The sequence below is a fragment of the Thermobia domestica genome, chromosome 12 (genome assembly GCF_964235325.1).
Source record: "Thermobia domestica chromosome 12, izTheDome1.hap1.1, whole genome shotgun sequence".
Lineage (NCBI taxonomy): Eukaryota > Metazoa > Arthropoda > Insecta > Zygentoma > Lepismatidae > Thermobia > Thermobia domestica.
The window spans coordinates 4847328-4868367 of NC_137465.1; the positions used below are offsets into that span (position 1 = coordinate 4847328).

Consider the following 21040-nt stretch of genomic DNA (forward strand, 5'->3'; position numbering starts at 1 on the left):
CCACGGCAATTAAACATGGTCACACGCTATATCCGAGCTACTACGCTATTCTGCAAGCAAAAGAAGCAACATATCCGAAAAATATAAGTGTAAGTGAAAGTGAATGTGAGGTGAAAGTTCAAGAGTTACTAGACCATACTGCAAACCGAATTTTGAAACTTTTGTCGGACAATGGGCCATCATTAAGAGACAGAGCGTATATATTGCATTGCAAGTGGGGTTTTGACGGGAGTTCTGGTCACTCACAATATAAACAGACATGGACTGAAAGTGGCATGAGTGACGCAAGTTTATTTATGACAGCGATCGTTCCTTTGCGATTGGTTGATAATGAAACAGGAGAGTGCGTGTGGAGAAATGAAAGACCATCATCAAGACGTTTCTGCAGACCTATTCATCTCCGTTGTATTCACGAAACCACTACTGTTGCCCAGGAAGAAAGAGACTATATAAACAAACAGATAGAAAGCTTACAGCCATTAAGAAACAATACCCTGACTGTACACTACTCCCTTATACTATCAATGGTTGATAGCAAAATATGCAATGCCATCACCAACACATCAAGCCTGAAATGTTACATCTGTGGCGCGAAAATTTCACAAATGAATGATCTTAAAAGAATGACAAATGTGCCACAAGATCTATCCCATTTGGAGTTCGGACTTTCCATCCTCCATGCACATATTAGATTTTTTGAGTATATCCTTCATATCTCGTATAGATTAGATTTTCAAAAGTGGAAAGCGAGTACGAAAGATGGAACTCGTCAAATGTTCGAAAGCAGAAAACAAATTATCCAAGAGAGGTTCAGATGCATACTAGGCCACAGTGTGGATATTCCCAAACATGGCTATGGAACTACCAATGACGGAATACCGCCCGCAGGTTCTTTGCAGCTCCTCAAATAGCTTCGGAGATAACAGGAGTGGATCAGCAGTTAATCACGCGTTTTGGAAATAATCTTGACAACAATTTCCTGTGGACATGACATAGATGTTGCAAAATTCGACACGTACTGCATCAAAACTGCTCAGTTATTTGTGCGATTATATCCCTGGTACTACATGCCACCCACCGTGCACAAAGTTCTCATTCACGGGTCAGTAATTGTGCAGGCAGCTCTTTTACCGATTGGGGAGCTTTCAGAGGAGGCCCTTGAATCTAGACACAAGGATGTGCGGAAATACAGAGAACACAACACTCGAAAAACATCAAGAGTAGCCAGTAATTTGGATCTCTTTCAAAGGCTGTTGTTGAGTTCGGATCCAGTAATTTCCACCTTGGTAGGACTCCCAAAGAAGAAAAGCCATAAACTGCCTCAGGATGTGATTGCGCTACTGAAAATAACCACACAAGATGACGATTCTGCAAATACTTCATCTGAAGACGAGTTAGGCTTGTAACCAGGTGAGTGCTCATTAGCATAATCAACTATTTCTCCTTTTGCTCCGCTATATTAGATACTCTATATTTAATTTTACTCCTAATATGAGATTCGTACTTGCCTCATACCAATTTCAGCTCCGTAACATGCATTTTCTTACATTTTCCGCCATATTGGATTCGCCATTTTGAAGTTTACAATTTTCTTATCAAACTTCGTAATCTGTGACAGTGCAAAACCCTCTGTGCCCAATTTGAGATCCATACTATGAATCTGTCACCTTTTGGTCCGCCATATTGGATCCGCCATTTTGAATTTTTCATTTTTGATATCAAATTCGTAATCGTCAACCTTACAAACCATTATATACACAATTTCAAAACATTTCAAGAATTCCTTCCATTTTTGTCCATCTTTTTCGCTATTCGGACCACTGCGGCGTGTGGAGAAACTTGAAAATTTAAAAGTGGAAATGGACAAATGTAAAGTGAACATAATGGGTTTAAGTGAAGTGAGATGGACAGGAAAAGGTGAGACAGTATCGGGAAATTACACAATATTCTATTCGGATGGCGTTAAGGCCAAGAATGGTGTCGCGATAGCAATGAAGAACGAAGTAAAAGAAGTGCAACCAAAGTGGAACGCTGCAGTAACCACTTGATGTTTGTAAAACCACGTGCAAAACCAGTGGATATCGTGGTAATAAAAGCATATATGCCAACAAGCGACCATGATGACAGTGAAGCAGAAGTACTGTATGATGAGATTAGCGACATATTGCACCAGGAGGGAAGAGGTAAGGTCAAGGCCATAGTGGGAGACTTCAACAACGTAGTAGGAGGAGGAGCCGCGAATAAGGTGATGGGACCATTTGGACTAGGTAGAAGAAACAAACGGGTCCAAATGCTTATCGACTTCTGTAGGCAATATGATATAGTGGTGACGAACACGTGGTTTAAGAAAAGAAAAACCAAGCTGTACACATGGAAAAGTCCAGGAGATAAGAAACTCTACCAAATCGATTACATTCTTGTGAAGCAACGTTTCGGGAATAGTGTACGAGACGTGAAGACACTACCGGAAGCAGATATCGATTCGAATCACAACCTCCTAGTGGCGGAAGTGCAAACCCGATTAAAGACAATCAAGAAAAATGGGAGGAAAAATCGAAAAAGGAACGTAGAGCGACTAAGAAGTATGGACAGTGACGTGAAATAAGAGATTGAAGAAAAATTCTGTGTGATTGGCGATACGGTAGACAATGTAGAAAATAGTTGGAGAAAAGTTAAACAGATTCTACTTGACACACTCCACATTACCTCACACTCTTCATTACTCTATAACAGACGAAATTCCAGAAATGTCAAGTAGACGGACATGACGGACGGACGTAATAGTGAACGGACATGATCCTTATGTATTCGGAACGGGATTCAAACCTGCAACAGATAGTTGTGACCACCACCCTAACAACTCAAACAACTTGATGGTGCCCGGTCGAATTGCACAAGGTAATGTACAAAGTTTGCTATATTCTTAACCGTGTTAATGAAGTTATATTGGCCACTCTAACGTTATTAAGCTGCGAGTGTATACTTATATCGATCGACTATATCGCTGCGAAAATTAATTTCAAAGTACATAATAACATTAAGGACGGACATCTAAATTAGCTATGGTACCAGATCTACTTGAAAACTTCAAAACTCGTATGAATACAATGCTCGGAAATATTATGAAAAATAGATGTGTATTCCCAACATGGAATTTGATTACAAATGTGGTTCCAAATTACTAGCTCTCTATGCTCTATCATACCATATGAGGATATATAATCGGAATGTACGGTACGTAAGTTGTTTATGAATCAAAAAGTTTCATTCAAAACAAAGCTGTTCTGTTTTAATTTTTGAAGCAATTGAGAAAATTGATCTTTCCCTGTTATCAGCGATTGTATATTTAAGGAGAGAAATTTCCAATATGTTTTCATAGCTATTATAAACATATCACGTGTCAGTTTTATGTAGGGCAAATTGGTGTTAAACGTTTCGTCCTGCGTAGGAAGCTTATATTATTTATTTATTTATTATACATTTAATTTGCTATATGTCTGATCTGAAAATTATTTTGTAAAAAATTTCCACTGTTTATTTTGAAAAAAGTAATATATAATTAATAAATAAATAGAGATAATAGGGCATGACGTAAAAATAAATTTATAAGGTGTGTCATGCAAATAAAAAAAAAATAGGTTTTTGCAATCGATTCACTGACCCAAGAATAGGATCCATCTTCAACCTTCTATTTAAACCAGAAATGGTTCAAATTCATGATTTCGTTTCAAACAAAAGCAGTAATGTAGTCTATAGCAAGTAATGGCTTTTTGATATGGATTCAGTCAGAGATGGAGTGGGTCAGTGGGTCCTGAGTCAGGAAGACATGACCCATCACCCACCATGACCCACTCTAACCCACAGACCCATCATGACCCACTCGGACCCAATGATCCACTCTGCTTAGTGCATTGTAGACAGCATCTTCTGGACACTGGTAAATTTGTCTACATTTTACTTTCAAGGACTACATTTTTCTCCCTTTTTCATTTACTTACATGAAATGAGTATATCTAAATGGGAAAAGAACTTCAGCCAATTTTGGATATTGATATTTGTAATTGTAATACCAATAAACTTTACTACTTGGCTTTCGAGATACAGCCTGTAAACTTTTAGAGGAAATAAGTACTGGAAAAATATATAATTGAATCACTTGTAATATATGAATTATTATATTAAAAAATGAATGTAATTGTGTGCCTGATCATCACGGCCAAATTTCAAAATCAAATGAAATTACTTTTTGAATATAATTAGGTCTCAATCCAACTGATATATTATGATATCGTTTTCGGGATACGGACAAAATCTCGCGGCCGAAACATCGCCGCCCAAAACCTCGCGTGGCCAAAACCTCGCGGGCTAAAATCTCGCCGGGCCAAAACCTCGCCGCCGAAAACCTCGCGTGGCTAAAACCTCGTCGCCCAAAATCTTGCATGACCAAAAACTCGCCGCCCAAAACCCCGTGAGCCAAAATCTCGCCTCGTGAAAACCTCGCGGACGAAAATCTCGCTTGGCCAAAAATTTGCGGAATGAAACATTTCCTTAAAATTTACCCAATGAGTTTCTTAATATGCAATTCCATATTACAAATAATAATAATAATAATAATAATAATAATAATAATAATAATAATAATAATAATAATAATAATAATAATAATAATATACAAAACATCGTGTGGGGGCTTTCTTGGGGTATTCCCCTTTTTTCCCCACTTTCTTCATTCCATCATTTCCTTCATCCTGATCATTTACATCTCCTTTAACCTACAGGACATAATCGAGGAACGTAAAAACTCACATATTATTTCATACTTTCACAAATATTATTCGATTTTGTTAGAGTTTCCTAAGGTCACCGTCAAAGTGAAATAAAAATCATTCCAGGCTCAAACTCCATCTATATTGAAAATTTGATCGAGACAGGTCGGGTGATTCAAGACTTATTAAGTTTCACTTCACTTCATTATGCCGCCAAAGTGGAATTACAGAAGACATCCCAGGCCCGAACCTCATCTATGTTGAAAATTTGATCAAGATCGGTCGGCTGGCACAAGAGGTATGATGTCACAAACATAGTAATTTTCATTTTTATATATACAGATTTTCAAAGCAGATATACAGGTTGTCATTATTTTAATGCAATTATGTGTTACTACAAAATGTATACATATAGCAATATATAGAGCATTCTACATCGAAGAAATCGTCATGACGAGGTTTTATACTGAGGACATTTCTTCCCAGGCAAGATTACGTCCCGCGTAGTTTAGACCAGGCGAGATTCTGTGTCCAGAAATCAGGACCGCGAGGTTTTGGCAAGGCGAGGTTTCGGCCTGGAGATATTTTGGGCCGCGAGATTTTAGACAGACGAGGTTTTGGCCCGGTGAAATTTTGACCCACGAGGTTTTGGGCGGCGAGGTTTTGGCCTGGCGAGATTTTGTCCCGCGAGGTTTTGGCCAGGCGAGGTTTCGGCCCGGCGAGATTTTGGGCCGCGAGGCTTTAGGCAGCGACGTTTTGGACAGGCGAAGTTTTAGTCCGCGAGCTTCTGGCCGTGGGGTTTTGTACCCAAACTATCCCACTAGGAGGGATAGTAGGGGTCCGAATTTTTGCGGAAAATTGAAATGAAATGAAATGAAATTTTTGAGTTTTACGTCCCACGGTTATGCGGGTTAGGCTAAAGGAGACGGTGATGATGAGTAATGAACGAAATGGTGGAATGAAGAAAGTGGGAGGAAACGGGAGAACTCCGAGAAAACCCACGCACACGGTGTTTGCCCGTGTTTGCACGTGTGTTTGCCCACCAGAAAGTTCACTTGGCGGGAGCTGGGTTCGAAGCTGGGACCCCAAGTACCAGAGGTGAATGCTCTACCACTGAGCCACCGCGGCCCCCTTGCGGAAAATTGAGTATTTCACAAATTGTCCAACTTAGGGGGCTGAAATTTAGTATATTAACTCTTTATTAAAAGTAAACAGAACGGGCCTTATGCAGAGTCGTTTTGACGCGTGATTAGTGCCATACTAAGGAGTTCGACTAATATGTTTCCTGCAGTAGCCAGGTCTTTAGTATGACGCTAATCATACGTCAAAACGACTCTGTATAAGGCCCAACATGTCCTAGCATTTTTTTAAATTCTCTTTTATGGGGAGCACTTTCTATAGATGAGAAATTAGTAGTGGGTTGACTAGTAAAAATAATCGAAAACGATCGATATTAGTTGAGAAACAATTATTAATTGAGAAACAAAGAATACAGTGCTTCACATTATATATCCAATGTTTTCTATTATAGCTAATAATTGTTGAAGCTTGTGTTTATTATATGCAGCGTTCATAGCACAAAGCAATTAAGTTGTGAGAAAAATAAACATAAAATTTGTGAATGGGTCATGGTGGTGGTGGTGGGTCAGAGTGGGTCACAGTGTGTGGTGGTTCATGGTGGGTAGTGGGTCAAGATTTCATTGACCCACGCCATCTCTGGCTTCAGCGTCCGAGGAACAAGTTCTACCTTTGATCTCATTAATCTATTGCAAACAGTAGTTAAAAGTGTAGTACTTCGAGTTTGAGTATTCAATGCCCATAGTTTGGAAGACTATCGGAGTTTCACACTGTGAAATGAAACTGACTTGTGTGAATATTGGTTCTTATACAGCAAGCGCGTAAATCATCTACTCTCTAAAGTATCAACTACCGTTGAAGTTATTAATACTGAACTAAAATTAGAATTTAGTAGAAATACAACTTACGAAACGACTTTATCCACCATTGTTAATTCTGACGTTACCAAGAGATGAAACATACAAAAATATTACATGTATGATGTATTCAGTAGAATTATAATGCAAGTCAAAGGTATACGAAACAATAATCAAAATGTAAATTAGTCAACCATTTGTTAAAAAAATTCTAGCGTTAAAGCAACATTACTACATTACTTGAAGTGGACAAGGGCAGTGCTATCTCCTGAACAACGTACAAAGCTCTAAAAGAAATTTTTGCTATAAGCACAATCATTGTGACGGTACCTATGTTCCCAGCGAGCATTCTTAATAAGCTTATGCAGTGCAAAGAGCATCAATTACAATTCTATTACACATTGCTTCAGTGCTCAATATAATTTTAGAAAGTACAATTACGCATGTGATCAGAGAATTACATTGGAAGTGTAAATAACATTTTGTTTTATAATAGATTCGTATCGTAGGGCTAATGCACTTTTTATTGACTTAATTTTACGCAAGTATTAACAAAAGATATCAGTATGTGATACATTCCTTTGTTAATCGAAGCAGATCGCTTAAGAATAGAGTCAAGTTTCTAACTTAATCGTTTGTACGATATCTATATATATAAAAGAGAACGTACAAATCCTTTGTGAACTCATCACGCTAATACGGCTGAACCGATTTCTTTCATTTTTGGGGGGTTGTTAGGATTTGGACCCTAGATGGTTTTTATCATATCACTTTAATTTTTAATTACCAGTGTCTTGAGATAATGGACCATTCAAGTCTCCATAGTTCATCATAGGTAAAAATAAACGTATGTATATGCAACCCGCATGACCACGTGACTCGGCGGGTTAACATAAATGACAGGCGCTTGCAATTTGAAAGCGAAAAAGTAAAAATTATCTAAGTAACAAAGTTTATTGCGTTCCGGGGTGACCGCAGCGAAGCGGGGTGAACGCTGCTAGTATATATATATAGCAATTCTTCTTAATGATATATCTGAAATCAATCGTACGTCTAATCCAGGGTTTCTCAACCTGGGGGTCGTGACTCCTAGGGGCATCGCGAGAGGGTTTCATGACGGTCGATAAGATAAACGGAAGAGAGAAATATAATTAGAATCTAATACCGGAAAATAGTCCTAAATATTATTTTGAAATTTCTTCTGATAGGCATATTTTTATTTGTATACATCCTGTTAAGAACAACAAGAATTTTCAACAGGTGCAGAGTTGCTTAAAAATCAATTTAAATGAAACTACGATATGAAACTAATGAGAACTGCATATTGAAATACAAGAAAAATACAAATGCATATTGAAATATAATTAAAACTGAAAGCTAATGAGATACCTGAGAATGAGATTTCACTAGTGTGGCAATGTTTTGTTCAATCTTCGTGGAGCACATTATCAAGTCATTTTCAACTGATAAGCGATTTGTTACCTTTGTTTTAATGTTTACCTTGGAAGAAAACCCACTTTCGCACAGGTACAATGTAGCAAATTGAATTATTACTTTTGAAGCAGCATATACCAGACCAGGATATTCTTCTCTCCTCTTCAGCCAGAACTTGTCCAAGTCTCTGTTACAGAAAACCAGTTGCAAGGGCTTGTCGCACGATAATTCTATTAGTTGGTCAAGAAATTGTGGACCTTAGATCATCTACTTTGATGGTCTCTTCAATGAACAGGTTTAATATCCATCTTGAACCAGCATTTTGATTGTAGGGAATATATTACTGTTCCTGTATCCACTATATACAAGAAATGGATTCTACTATTATAGAAATAGATGGATATCGTGAGATCTCCACAACAGGTATATTAAAAATCCCACACAAGCTTATGACAAACAAGAAATTATAATGGAGTCGCAGGCAAGAGAATGTGACAAAATGGGGATCGTGATAGGAATTAGGTTGAGAACCACTAGTCTAATCTATAAACCTTCCTGAGTAGGCAGGTTTTCTTCCAGAAAATTGTGTCCAGAGGGGGGTAGATCAAAATGTGAGACACTGGAATACTATTTTGTTAACAACGTGTCCTTCATCCCCCCCCCCCCCATGGAAGAAGCACTGCTATTAGTTTTGCCCACAAGACGAGAAATAAGATTTTCTCGTCTCGTCTCGTCTCGTGAATTTAGTACAAGTTTGGTCTCCTTTTTGTAAATTTATATATACAAAACTAGCCTTTGGCTAGCTGGGGCTCAGCCCCGAGAACCCCGAGTCTGCTCGGCCTACGGTCTCGCATTTCTTATCGGCTTTTGCATCAACCGTGAACTTGCTCTTCATATTTCCTGAATCCCCACACACTGTCTTTGCTCGGCCTAGGGCCTCGCAGCTCTTGAACCCACAATTCTATCGTTTCTTTTCGTATTTCAACTATCTAAAAGATAAGATTTTGTATCCCAAGGGAACACCCATTTAAATAACATGGACATTTCTTCATCCCCCTTTAGATCCCTAAAAAATTAAAAATTTTTACTTTTGGCAATTTTCCAGTCGCTTAGTCCTACAGGACACACATTCATGCCAAATTTCATCATGCTAATCCTGCCGGAAGTGCAAACATTTTGGGGTGTAGAAGATGTCCCATTTAAATAACAGGAAAGATTTTTCAGTTCTCCATAAAACCACTCTACGTTTGGAAATTTTTATTTCTGATGATTCACTTAGGTAACGCTAACGAAAACACACAAGCATAGCGAATTTCAAGTTTTTATTCCAATTCTGAGTACCTAAAACATGATATTATAGTTTTAAAAAAGGCTCATTTAAATAAGATGGGAACATTCTTCATCTCCTCTTAGAGCTCTTAAAAATTAAAAATATTCACTTTTGGTAATTTTCCTGTGGGTTTGTCCCGAAAAGCTACAATCACGCCAAATTTAATCATTGTAACCTACAGGAAGTGCTCAATAATTTATGTCAGTTCGTGTAGTTTTATATATAGTTAGGATTTATGCCCTGATTTCGCCCCTTTATTTCATCTAGAAGTTTCACGTCCCGAAGGGTCCACGAATCCACGATGGGTGAAATTTAACATTTAGACCAGATTTATTAGGCATTGGAGTACAGAGCCAGACTTAGAGATCGCTCTACCACCGAACCACAGTACCTCCTGGCTCCAGAATGCAAATACCATGCTTACGCACGGATTAGAAAATAGTACAAATTTAGTTACGAGATGACAGGCTTATTTCATACTTCTAAATTACACACTTCTGGTCTTTTCTGAGTACTTCTAAATATTAAGTATTTCACATGAACATCAAGTTTTTCTTCTGATATTTCCTTATGAATCCAGAAAGAAGTCAATATATTCAGTTTCTTGAAAGTAGTAGTGCAACCAGATCTCCCGAAGCTGCAACAAAGTAAATCATACTGAAATATCTCCAGTTCGGATTTTTTGAATATATATTTATAAATGCATGTTATTGTATTGAGGGTCCTTGCTAAGCAATTTATTGAAAATTTGAATAATTCTAATTACTGATCTTTGTTCAAAGAAACAGATGATTAACAAAAATGAATGAAAATATCGGAGGAAACGGGAGAATCCCGAGAATACTACAGACGTAATGCTGTCCACCACAAGCTTAGTATACATGGTTTTGAATCGAACCACTAAACCCCTCACTTCAGATGAGAGAATTATATCACTGAACTGCCTTCTAAAATTTTGTACATCGATGAATGTCAGAAAATTTGAAGATTTAAAAGTTCACTAATTGCTGTTAAAATATACAACCGTCCTACAGGTGCAGATGTTCTCCAAATCGAATTCTGAAGACCTTCAAACTGTTAGGGCGAGGATATACAAATCTTTGTTGGACCTTCTTGAGTTAAAATTTGGGGGGAGAAATCTTTAAAAAATGGAACTTTGACAATTGGAATTCAGATATCCATACCTTTCCCCAAAAGTAAGGTAAGTGCACCAGTAGCTGACACTGTTCCAAAAGCTGACACTTTTATCTTAAATTGAACACAATAAGGTCAATTGCGATCATTAACAGATTTCTCAGCGCACACACTTTTCTTGATGGTTTAGCAACATTTTGCTTAGTCGTGGTTAATTTGCGTGCCAACTGATAGAAGTATGACAAAGTTGAATAACGTGCTGTGAAGAAATATGCAAAAATGAGAAGAATTCTTAAGAAAAACGGTAAGCCTACTTACCTTGTTACTCTTATGTTAATTTATGATTTTTTTCTAGTTCAGTAGCATGTTGAATATGTATTCTGTTGGTGAAACAGTGTAGTGAATTGCGGGAGGAAAATTTTGTTCAATTTCAAATTCTAAAGCTTCAGAAGGGGGGTGTCAGGTATTGGTGTCCTTTTGTGAAGGGTTATTCCAGTAGCTGACACTGCATGTCAGGCACTGGTAAACAGCATAACGGCATTAATTTATGAATTTCATACATAATTTACACGAGAAAGTAACACTTGTCTTCTGGTATCAATTTCACTAAATTTGGATGTCTCGGTCCAAAAGCTGACAGGAGTTGTCACTTATTAGAGCAGCAAAATACTGTTTTGTACCAAGACCTGACATAAACATTTTCAATGGATTTGAGCAACGCAATGATGCAAACATCATTTTACAGAAAGAAAATGTGGTTGTTCTGAAACATATTTAAGACAAAATAAAAATTCGTGATCTGCTTCTTTTTAACTTTTCATTGATTAGAACAAACACAGATAGATAGTGGCACTTTCTCCTGTAGTTGGAAACCAGATGAGCCGAGGTGTGTGAACAGCCGAGAGTGCGGTATTTTATCCAGGCACCTTAAGATCCATCCAGAATTCTTAACGCAGACGAGACTGCATCCTTTTCGTTTCCGAAAGGAAATAAGGTGTTAGTTCGTAAGGAAGAAAAAAACTATATACACATATGCAAGCAATGATGAAAAAGAATGTATGATTACAATGCTGATTACAACTAGTGCATGTATTTTGGCTCCCTCGATGGTTGTATAGAATTGCAAACGAATACCAGCTTCTGTAGCTAATTCAATGCCTAAGAATTGGGGTATTGGTAGATCTGAGTAGGTTGGATGACAGTAGAGACATTTTATGAATATATGTCTAATGTGTTTAAACCATGGCTTGAAAAGTCAAATATCAAAACTCTTGTGTTGGTTTTCCTTGATGGTCATGCATAGCATCTCACTGAACCTCTAAGCACTTTTTGTAGTAACAATGGTATTGTGCTTGTAGCTTTGTATCCGAATTCCACTCATGTTCTTTAACCGATGGATGTTTCAGTTTTCCATCCACTCAAGAGCGCTTGGAAATGTGGTGTGCATCAGTGGAGAATCAAACATGACGGTAGAAAGCTAAGAAATAAAGACTTTGCACCTCTTAAAAAAAAAAAAAAAAAAAAATATGTCAATAACTCCAACTGCAATACAAAATGGATTCAGAGCATGTGGTCTCTACCCATTCAACGCTGATAATGTAGACTATCAAAAGTTCAGGAAAGGAGGAACAACTTTAGAGATATCTTCCGGAAATCTCTCCAATGAAACTCATCACGGCCAAATAAATTAATTCTTGCGTTTCCTAGAACAAACAATTTGTACTGAGAAAGTTAAAAAAAATCCCCGATTGTGATGGCACGCTTTTAGGCAACATAGAAGATAAAAATCTTTTCCTTCTATGGATGCAGAGAAGTGTAGCAGACATGTTTCTGCACCCAGAATAGACAACAAACAAGTTAGAGATGAAATATCTACTCAACAAAATACGAATGACACTACTAATATATCAATTTCAAGCACTTCGAAAATTACAGGAACACACGTTCCTACGCAAGAACAAGTTGCAGAAGTAACTAAAATTTCTACTCATCAAAATATAAGTGAAACTATGTTTTCAGTTCCAAGGACTTCGAAAACTACAGAAACTGACGTTCCTAACCATGAACAGGGAGCAAAGAAAGGTACTGATACTATTAATTCCCTCGCCATTTAAAAGATCTTTAATTTGGCGCACCATACAATCACGCCTACCTTAAAGAGTAGGAGAGAGAAAAGAGCTTCAGTCGCAACATCGGCAGAGTGGAAGAAATATAATATAATATAAAAGTGAATATTTTCCAGGAAGGATTTTGAAGACTAAGCAAAACGAAGCTTTCGTCAAAGTTACGCTAAAGACTAGATATGGCTGGTGTTGGCCGAAAGTTGAAGACAAGCTATTGTATGCATATGAAGACATATTGAAAAAAAAATCAATTCACCTAAATCTGATTTGATTCCAAGTTGGGGGCATATCTGATAGAAGAAATTGAGAATTATCGCGTTAACAAAAGGTAAGAAATGTCTTGAAATTTTAAATGGATATATTTGAATAAATACTAAACAAAAAGCATATTCTACCTATTATAAATCTGTTACTTCTCTTTAACCTATATTTTAAAAGAATACGTGATGTTATTCTTACTAATAAATGATTTCATTTTACTGTCAGCTTTTAGTACACTACTATGTCAGGCATTGGATCATTGGTATTTTCTGCGTGTCAGCAACTGGTACAAGTGGGTTGTGTTCCATATAAATTTCGGTAACTCATATATGTTTATCTGAACTTCTTATATCAATTGAAATCCATTCCTTAAACTTAAACCTTTCAGTTACTAAAGGCATAATTTTCCTATGTTGTTTTATTTACAAACCAAAGCATTACATTTAGAAATGCATCCTTAAAGTGTCAGCTATTGGTGCACTTACCTTATGCACTTGTTGCTCACTCTATCGCTGTACCTCTATCAAAGATTTAAGAGCTCAAATTTCAGAACAAATTCCAACGTTTGCTGTGGCGTTTCTCAAACTGTGGTCCTCGAGGTTTGCCCTTTTGCACGTCTGAGATAGAACAGTAAACCAAAATAATAATAATAATAATAATAATAATAATAATAATAATAATAATAATAATTGAAGTGAATTCCATATTGCAGATTATAGCTGAAAATCTAAAACAGGCATTGATTATAAACTCTGCGAAAGACAATACAAAGATCACGGAAAATGTACGTTTATGGATAGATGGGCTCGCGTTTTAAATAAGGACTAACAGAATATTCGTTCTTCGCACGGGGAGAATACCTTTCATTTTGGACATAAAAGGCACCGAAACTGTCACCAATCAACTTAAGGAGCTCAAAAACTATGAATTCGACACTAATATCGGTCATTTTCAATTATTTTACATGTCACCATTCCCTTTTAGGAGTATTAATTCAGGGAAGACTGGTATATTTGCAAGGAGCAATGGTACATTTAAGGAAAGAATAGTTAATTCAGGAAAAGAATGGAAGAAACAATGGAAAACGTAGCGGTAGATTGGTCAATTCTGGGGGGAAATGGTATATTTGGAAGGAACAATGGTAAATTTAGGGAAAGAGTGGTATATTTGGAAGGAACAATGATAAATTTAGGGAAAGAATGGTATAGTTGGAAGGAAGAATGTTAAATTTGGGGGGGGGGGGAAGAATGGTAAATTTAGGAGGAAACAATCGAAAATTTGGAGGGAATGGTAAATTCTAAGGAAGAATAATAAATTTTGGAAGAAAAGTGGTATATTTGGGGGAAAGTATCATAACTTTAAGGGAAGAATTGTAAACTTGTAGAGAATAATTGTGATTTGGGGAGAAAGAATAATAAATTTGGGAGGAAGGATTAGTAAATTTTGGAGGAAAGAATGGTAAGTTTTGGGGAAATATAATTAACTTTGGGGGAAATACTGGTAAATTTGAGAGAAAGAGTGATAAATGCTGAGGAAAGATTGTAAATTTTGGAGAAGAATTATAAATTTTAGGAGTAAGACTGGTAAATTTGTAGAAGAATGATAAATTTTGGAAGAAATTTAAACTTTGGGGAAAATGGTACATTTTGGAAGAAAGAAAGGTAAATTTCGTGAGAATGAAAGGTTTATTTGGGGGAGAATGGTACATTTTGAAAGAAAGGCTGCTAAATTTTCGGAGAATGACTGTAACTTTTGCAGAAGAATGATAAATTTTGAGAAAGATTTGTAAATTTTGGGAAAAGAGTTGTAAATTTATGAGATGATAAATTTTACGGGAAGGAATTGTAAATTGAATGAGAAACAAATTTGGGGGAAATGATAAATTTTGGAGAAAAAAAGGTAAATTTTGAGCAAAGAAAGATAAATTTGACGGAGAATGATTCATTTTAGGGGAAAGAATGGCAAATTTGGGGGGAAAGAAAGGTTTATTTGGAGAGAATGGTAAATTTTTGGGAAAAGGCTTGTAAATTTTAAGGAAAGATTTGTAAATTTGAGGGATAATGATAATTTTAGAAGGAATGGTAAATTGCAGAAGAAATATAAATTTTGGGGAAGAATGATACATTTTGGAGAGCAGACTGGTAAATTTGGGGAAAAGAATTATTAATTTGAGGGAAAGTGGTAAATTTAAGAAGAATGGTCAATTTGGGGAAGAAATTTATAAATTTGGGGGTAAGAGTGATAAATATCAGGGAAAGAATGATAAACTTGGGAAGAAAGGTAACTTTTGCGAGAAAGATTGATAAATGTGTGGTAAGAGTAATGAAACTTAAGAATAGTGAACTTATTTCGAAAAATGGTAAATTTGAGATAAGAATGGTATCTATAGTATTTGAAGGAAAGAATAGTAAATTTTGGGGAAAAGAGTGGTATATTTGTGGGATTTCGCTTAAGATCTTGGATAGATATGCACCTGTTTGCATCTTAATTTAATTCAACATGAACCTAACAATACTAATTAACCTCGCTTCTTAGGGAAATAATGGGAAATATAGACACGTATGTTAATCATAAACAAGAGAACCGTTATCTTTCGAGACGAGAGTGAATCTTTAAGAAAACAGCCGACTAAAGAGTTTGGACCCTTCCGAAGCAATCGTTTCATGCTCTTTAAAAAAAAGAAAAAAGAAAAGAAGGAAAAGAGAGATGCATTAACGCTTTCTTTCTCTTTCTCTCTGTGAGTCCTATTTTCGTTTCAGAATCCATTCACATGAAGAAGGTGAGGGTGGAGCCCTTTCGGTAGCTGCTATATTGATTCCCTTTGTGACAGTAACACCACCTCTCGACCTGCTGCTTAGCACAAAAGACGGTTGCAACTTATTCCTACCGCAACAAAATAAACTCTTGTTCTTTTGGTATTATTATTTTCAAGATATAATCACAAATAAATATAAATCCGCTTATTTTATTTTATTTTGGAAATGAAAATAATCAGTTTAGCATATTTATTCAATAATTAAAATTATTTGACTTTTCTCAATGTTCTAATGAAGTAATTATTTAAAATAAACGACCAACTGTTCCAATAATATTCCGATAAGACCGAATTATTGTTCAAATAGTTATACAAATAATGATCAATTACTCAAATATCTGTTCAAATAATAAAAACTGTTTTAATATTATTCAAATAACGATCAATTGTTCGAATGTTATTCAAGTAACGAACAATTGTTTTAAGGTTATTCAAATAACGATCAATTGTTCGAATGTTATTCAAATAACGATCAATTCTTCGAATGTTATTCAAATAACGATCAATTCTTCGAATGTTATTCAAATAACAATCAACTATTGAAATGTTATTCAAATAACAATCAATTATTCAAATATTATTCAAATAACCAACAATTGTTCGAATGTCACTCAATCAACAATCAACTGTTTGAATTATTGAAGTAACAAAAAATGTTCGATAGTTATACACATAAATCATCGAATTGTTGTTGGTTCTAATGAATTTTATAATTGAAGTAGGTGCGTAAACGCTGGCGCGCACCCATAATTATTTTGTTAGAAAGAATTCAAGCTTTGGAGGGATTTAATATTACAATCCACTACGTGTATGTGCTGAACTCGTATTATTCTGCACCCGAAAAGACAAGTAATTGTAAAATACTTCTAAATATATTTTCAGAAAAAAAAAGAGAGATAAAACTAGATTGTTTTTATAAGAGAAAGAATACAGATTAAGTGTAGAATTAAATATTTATGCAACAGCAATCATTTCCCTGTTAAACAAGTATATGGCTAATTTTATTGAGAAAGTATACAAATGTATGTTGAGTTAGAAAGTTTTGGGGCGGTCCGGACCCAGTAGACCCCCCGTGAGTGCGCCTCTCCGTAAGCGAACAGGAACTGCGTGTCTGTCTGTCTCAATGTGTTTCCCGATAACTTTCATAAAATTTATCCGTAATCTGTTATCTCGGATGGAAATCCCTCAAGAATAAAAAGATAAAAATAGGGTAAATCCAACCTCATTAAGTTTGCATATAGCTATAATTACATGAAAATATTTCTCCAGTCCAACTTTCATTAAAAATTAATCCAATTTTGGTGCAATATGGAATATATTTCCTCTGAGGTTTTCTATCTTCCTCATTTCTTGCCTTTTAGAACGATTCTGCCCTTTAGACTAAGGGAGACTATGATTAAAGCAAGTTAGTGATGATCAAATATTTTTTTGGAATGAGAAAGTGGGAGGAACCGAGTACCCCGAGAAAACCCACGAGCACGATGTTGTCCAGAACAAACTTATCCGGGGATCGAACCAGGGACACCACACATCAGAGCTAAGCGTTCAATAAAACAGAAAAGATAAACAGCAAAATTAACTCGAATTCGTGTCCGTGTAAATACTCGAATTGAAACCCACTTTGTTTAATTCACTTACTAGGGATGATTCTATACCGAGACCAAGTACCTGGATAAAACCTATATATCGTCTGAAAGCTCTTGCAATGAGAAGTACGAAACTGTTTTCAAATCACGGGCAAACCCACAACCTCACCCTACAAGGGACCAGTTTGTTGGTATTTGTGACCCTTTGTATGACATATTCGACAGAAGTAAAAACGAATGTTACCACCCATAACACGTAAACATCTGAGCCCATTATGTTTATGGGGGGCGCGGTGGCTCAGTGGTAGAGCGTTCACCTCCGGTGCTTGGGGTCCATGGTTCGATCCCAGCTCGCGCCGTGGACTTTGTGATGGACAAACACCGTGCTCGTGGGTTTTCTCGGGGTTCTCCCGTTTCCTCCTACTTTCTTCATTCCACCATTTTCACTCATTTCTCATTATCACCATCTCCTTTAGCCTAACCGGCATAACTGTGGGACGTTAAACTTAAAGATTTTATTTCATTTTTTCCCATTATGTTCATTTTTCGCTCGTTGCTAGAACGTTACTCGGGCAAGGGTTTGGTAATATCACTTTGCACCTAGACATACCTATTTGGTCAGTGTTGCCAACGAATTGTAAATACAATGTGGCAAATGGTTTCTCTACCACTGAACGTATATCCATGTAACGTGGCATAAACATCACTCGTTACTAGAGAAAATATACTATGGACGTATTCCTCTTTCAAGGACCGCAGTTTGTCAGTGTTGCCAACCAATTGTAAAAATGAGAAGGTGTAAAACAGGTCCCGTACGATAAGACGTTTATACACCAAGCTTGGCAGAAATATCACACGATACTATAGCAAGAAGACGTTAAATGTGGCCATTTCCCAACCACTCTAGGTTGTCAGTGTTGCCAACCAAGTGTAAACATCACAATGTTAAAATGGCGTGCTTTCCATGGAACGCATATAAAACAAACGTGACATAAGCAGCATTGGACAATGGAAAACATACTATGAAAGTCCCCGTCTCCAAAGCATCATAGTTTAGCAGAGTTACCAACTAATGCGAATTAGACTGTGACCCATTCTAGGTTTTCCATTGTCCAATGTTGCTTATGTCACATTTCTTATATATTGGTTCAATTACAAGCACGTCACTTGCAACATCGTGATGTTCACATTAGGTTGGCAACACTGACAACCTAGAATGGTTGAGAAATGGTCACACTCAACGTCTTCTTGCTATAGTGTCGTGTGATCTTTCTGCCAAGCTTGTTGTATAAATTTCTCATCGTACAGAACTTGTTTTACACCTTCTCATTTTGACAATTGGTTGGCAACACTGACAAACTGTGGTCCTTGAAAGAGGAATACGTCCATAGTATATTTTCTCTAGTGACGAATGGTGTTTATGCCACGTTACATGGATATACGTTCAGTGTAGAGAAACCCTTTGCCAAATTGTATTTACAATTCGTTGGCAACACTGACCAAATAGGTATGTCTGGGTGCAAAGTGATATTACCAAACCCTTGCCCGAGTAACGTTCTAGCAACGAGCGAAAAATGAACATAATGGGCTCAGATGTTTACGTGTTATGGGTGGTAACATTCGTTTTTACTTCTGTCGAATATGTTATAATAGGGTAACAAATACCAACAAACTGGCCCCTTGTAGGGTGAGGTTGTGGATTTGCCCGTGATTTGAAAACGGTTTCGTACTTCTCATGGCAAGAGCTTTCAGACGATATATAGGTTTTATCCAAGTACTTGGTTCCGGTTTTTGAGGTCTTAATATACAGCGTGTCTATAAAAATACTATTATACTTTACAGTAGTATTACGTCACTTTGAATAAAATGGTTACATTACAAAGAAAAACTCAAATATTTTTGTGAATGTCAACAATGGAAAACAATGTCAATAAAAAAAGGGATCAAAGACAGCAAAAGTAAATTCACTAATGTTTGCTTTGTGATTAGTCGATATGGGTTCATTGTTGGATATTTTTCAGCGATGAGATAACATTCCACGTTAGTGTAAAAGTGAACAGGCATAATGTTAGGATTTGGAGAGCGAGAATCCACATGCCATTTTAGAAGTTGAAAGAGACTCCCCTGAAGTGAATGTCTTCTGTTCCGTATCGAAACGTCAAGTCTATAGCCTATTTTTCTTTCGAGAGGCCACTGTTATAGGTGCAATTTATCTTTGACATACTCACTAATTGGTTACTTCCACAATTGAAAGAAGAAGAAAGAAATGACTTTATTTTCCAACAAGATGGAGCACTTCCTCACTGGCATTTACATGTTCGGATACATTTGAATAAGCGGCTTCCAGGAAGACCGATTAGACATGCGGGAAATGATGATAATGTTTTCTACAAGTGGCCGCCGAGGTCGCCTGACTTGTCAGTCTGTGACTTATTTTTATGGGGTTACGTAAAGGATTGTGTCTATGTACTCCCATTGCCCCAAAACCTACAAGAAGTGCAAGTTCGTATCAGTGCTGCCGTAGCGTTAATATGAGTATCGTCTTGATGTCTGTATCGCCACTCCAGGGGCCCACATTCAATGTTTTATGCGGTTTAGTAAAAAATATCTGAAGTTTTCTTTCAAATGTGACCAATTTAATTTAAATACAATTATCCAAAGCGACATAATACCGCTTTAAAATGTGATAGTATTTTTATGGATAAGCTGTACTATCGGAATGCCATACCAACGTATAACGGCCCCATTAAACCAATTTTGAAGAAGAATGAGTAATAAACTGAACAATTTTGTCAATAAGCTTATTATTATTATTATTTTTTTTTTTAATTCTGTCTGATATGTTACTTGTCCAATTACGGGTAAAGTTGTCAGGTACTACAGCATTATAAAGCAGGGTTGTAATGCAACGCAACCTATCTAATATTTTTGTAGCCCAGCGTACACTCACTTTAAATTTACGTTAGAAGAATCGTTAGACAAATACTCACAAAAAAAAAAACTTCCATTACATCACTAGTAAAAAGCAATTTATTGCATTCAGACTACTAAATATTTTTGAAAAAGTATTTTTTTTTTCTTTTGCCCGTTTTTCGTAAGTGGAAAGAGGTAATAAAATGTAACTTACCACAATAATAGATAATGTTATTCTACACCCGAAAATACCAATCGGAAGAATTTTCAGTGTTGCCATCCATAGAAATTACAGTGTGACCAGAATTTGAATTACTCAAAAATCTAGGTTAAGGCAGGGACTAGAAAAATGAACTCAACGGTAATTGATGACTTATCATGCTGTGTTCCTTGTTTACTACTTTTTAAATAATATTTCTATTTATTTTATAAACCTTACATAAATTATTACAAAATAAATAAGTCATTACAAAATAAATAGAAACATGATTTAAAAAGTAGTAAACAAGGAACCTAGCATGATAAGTCATCAATTACCCTTGAGTTCATTATTCTAGTCGCTGCCTTTACCTAGATTTTTGAGTAATTCAAATTCTGGTCACACTGTAATATCTATGGATGGCAACACTGAAAATTTTTCCAATTCGTATTTTCGGGTGTAGAATAACGTGGTAAGTTACATTTTATTACCTCTTTCCACTTACGAAAAAACGGGCAAAAGAAAAAATATTAGTTCTTCAAAAA

General features: G+C 36.3%; 1 long non-coding RNA gene across 2 annotated transcripts in view; it reads right to left on the reverse strand.

Moving 5' to 3' along the window:
- The window catches only part of LOC145666312 (uncharacterized), a 67134-nt gene that overhangs the window by 10241 nt on the left and 35853 nt on the right, over nucleotides 1-21040 (reverse strand). The window contains exon 3 of one of the 2 annotated variants that reach the window (XR_014127713.1): nucleotides 13468-13599. The exons of the other annotated variant lie outside the window; for it this stretch is intronic. This is a non-coding gene — a long non-coding RNA (uncharacterized LOC145666312). The remainder of the gene's footprint in view (nucleotides 1-13467; nucleotides 13600-21040) is intronic. 2 annotated transcript variants of the gene reach the window in all.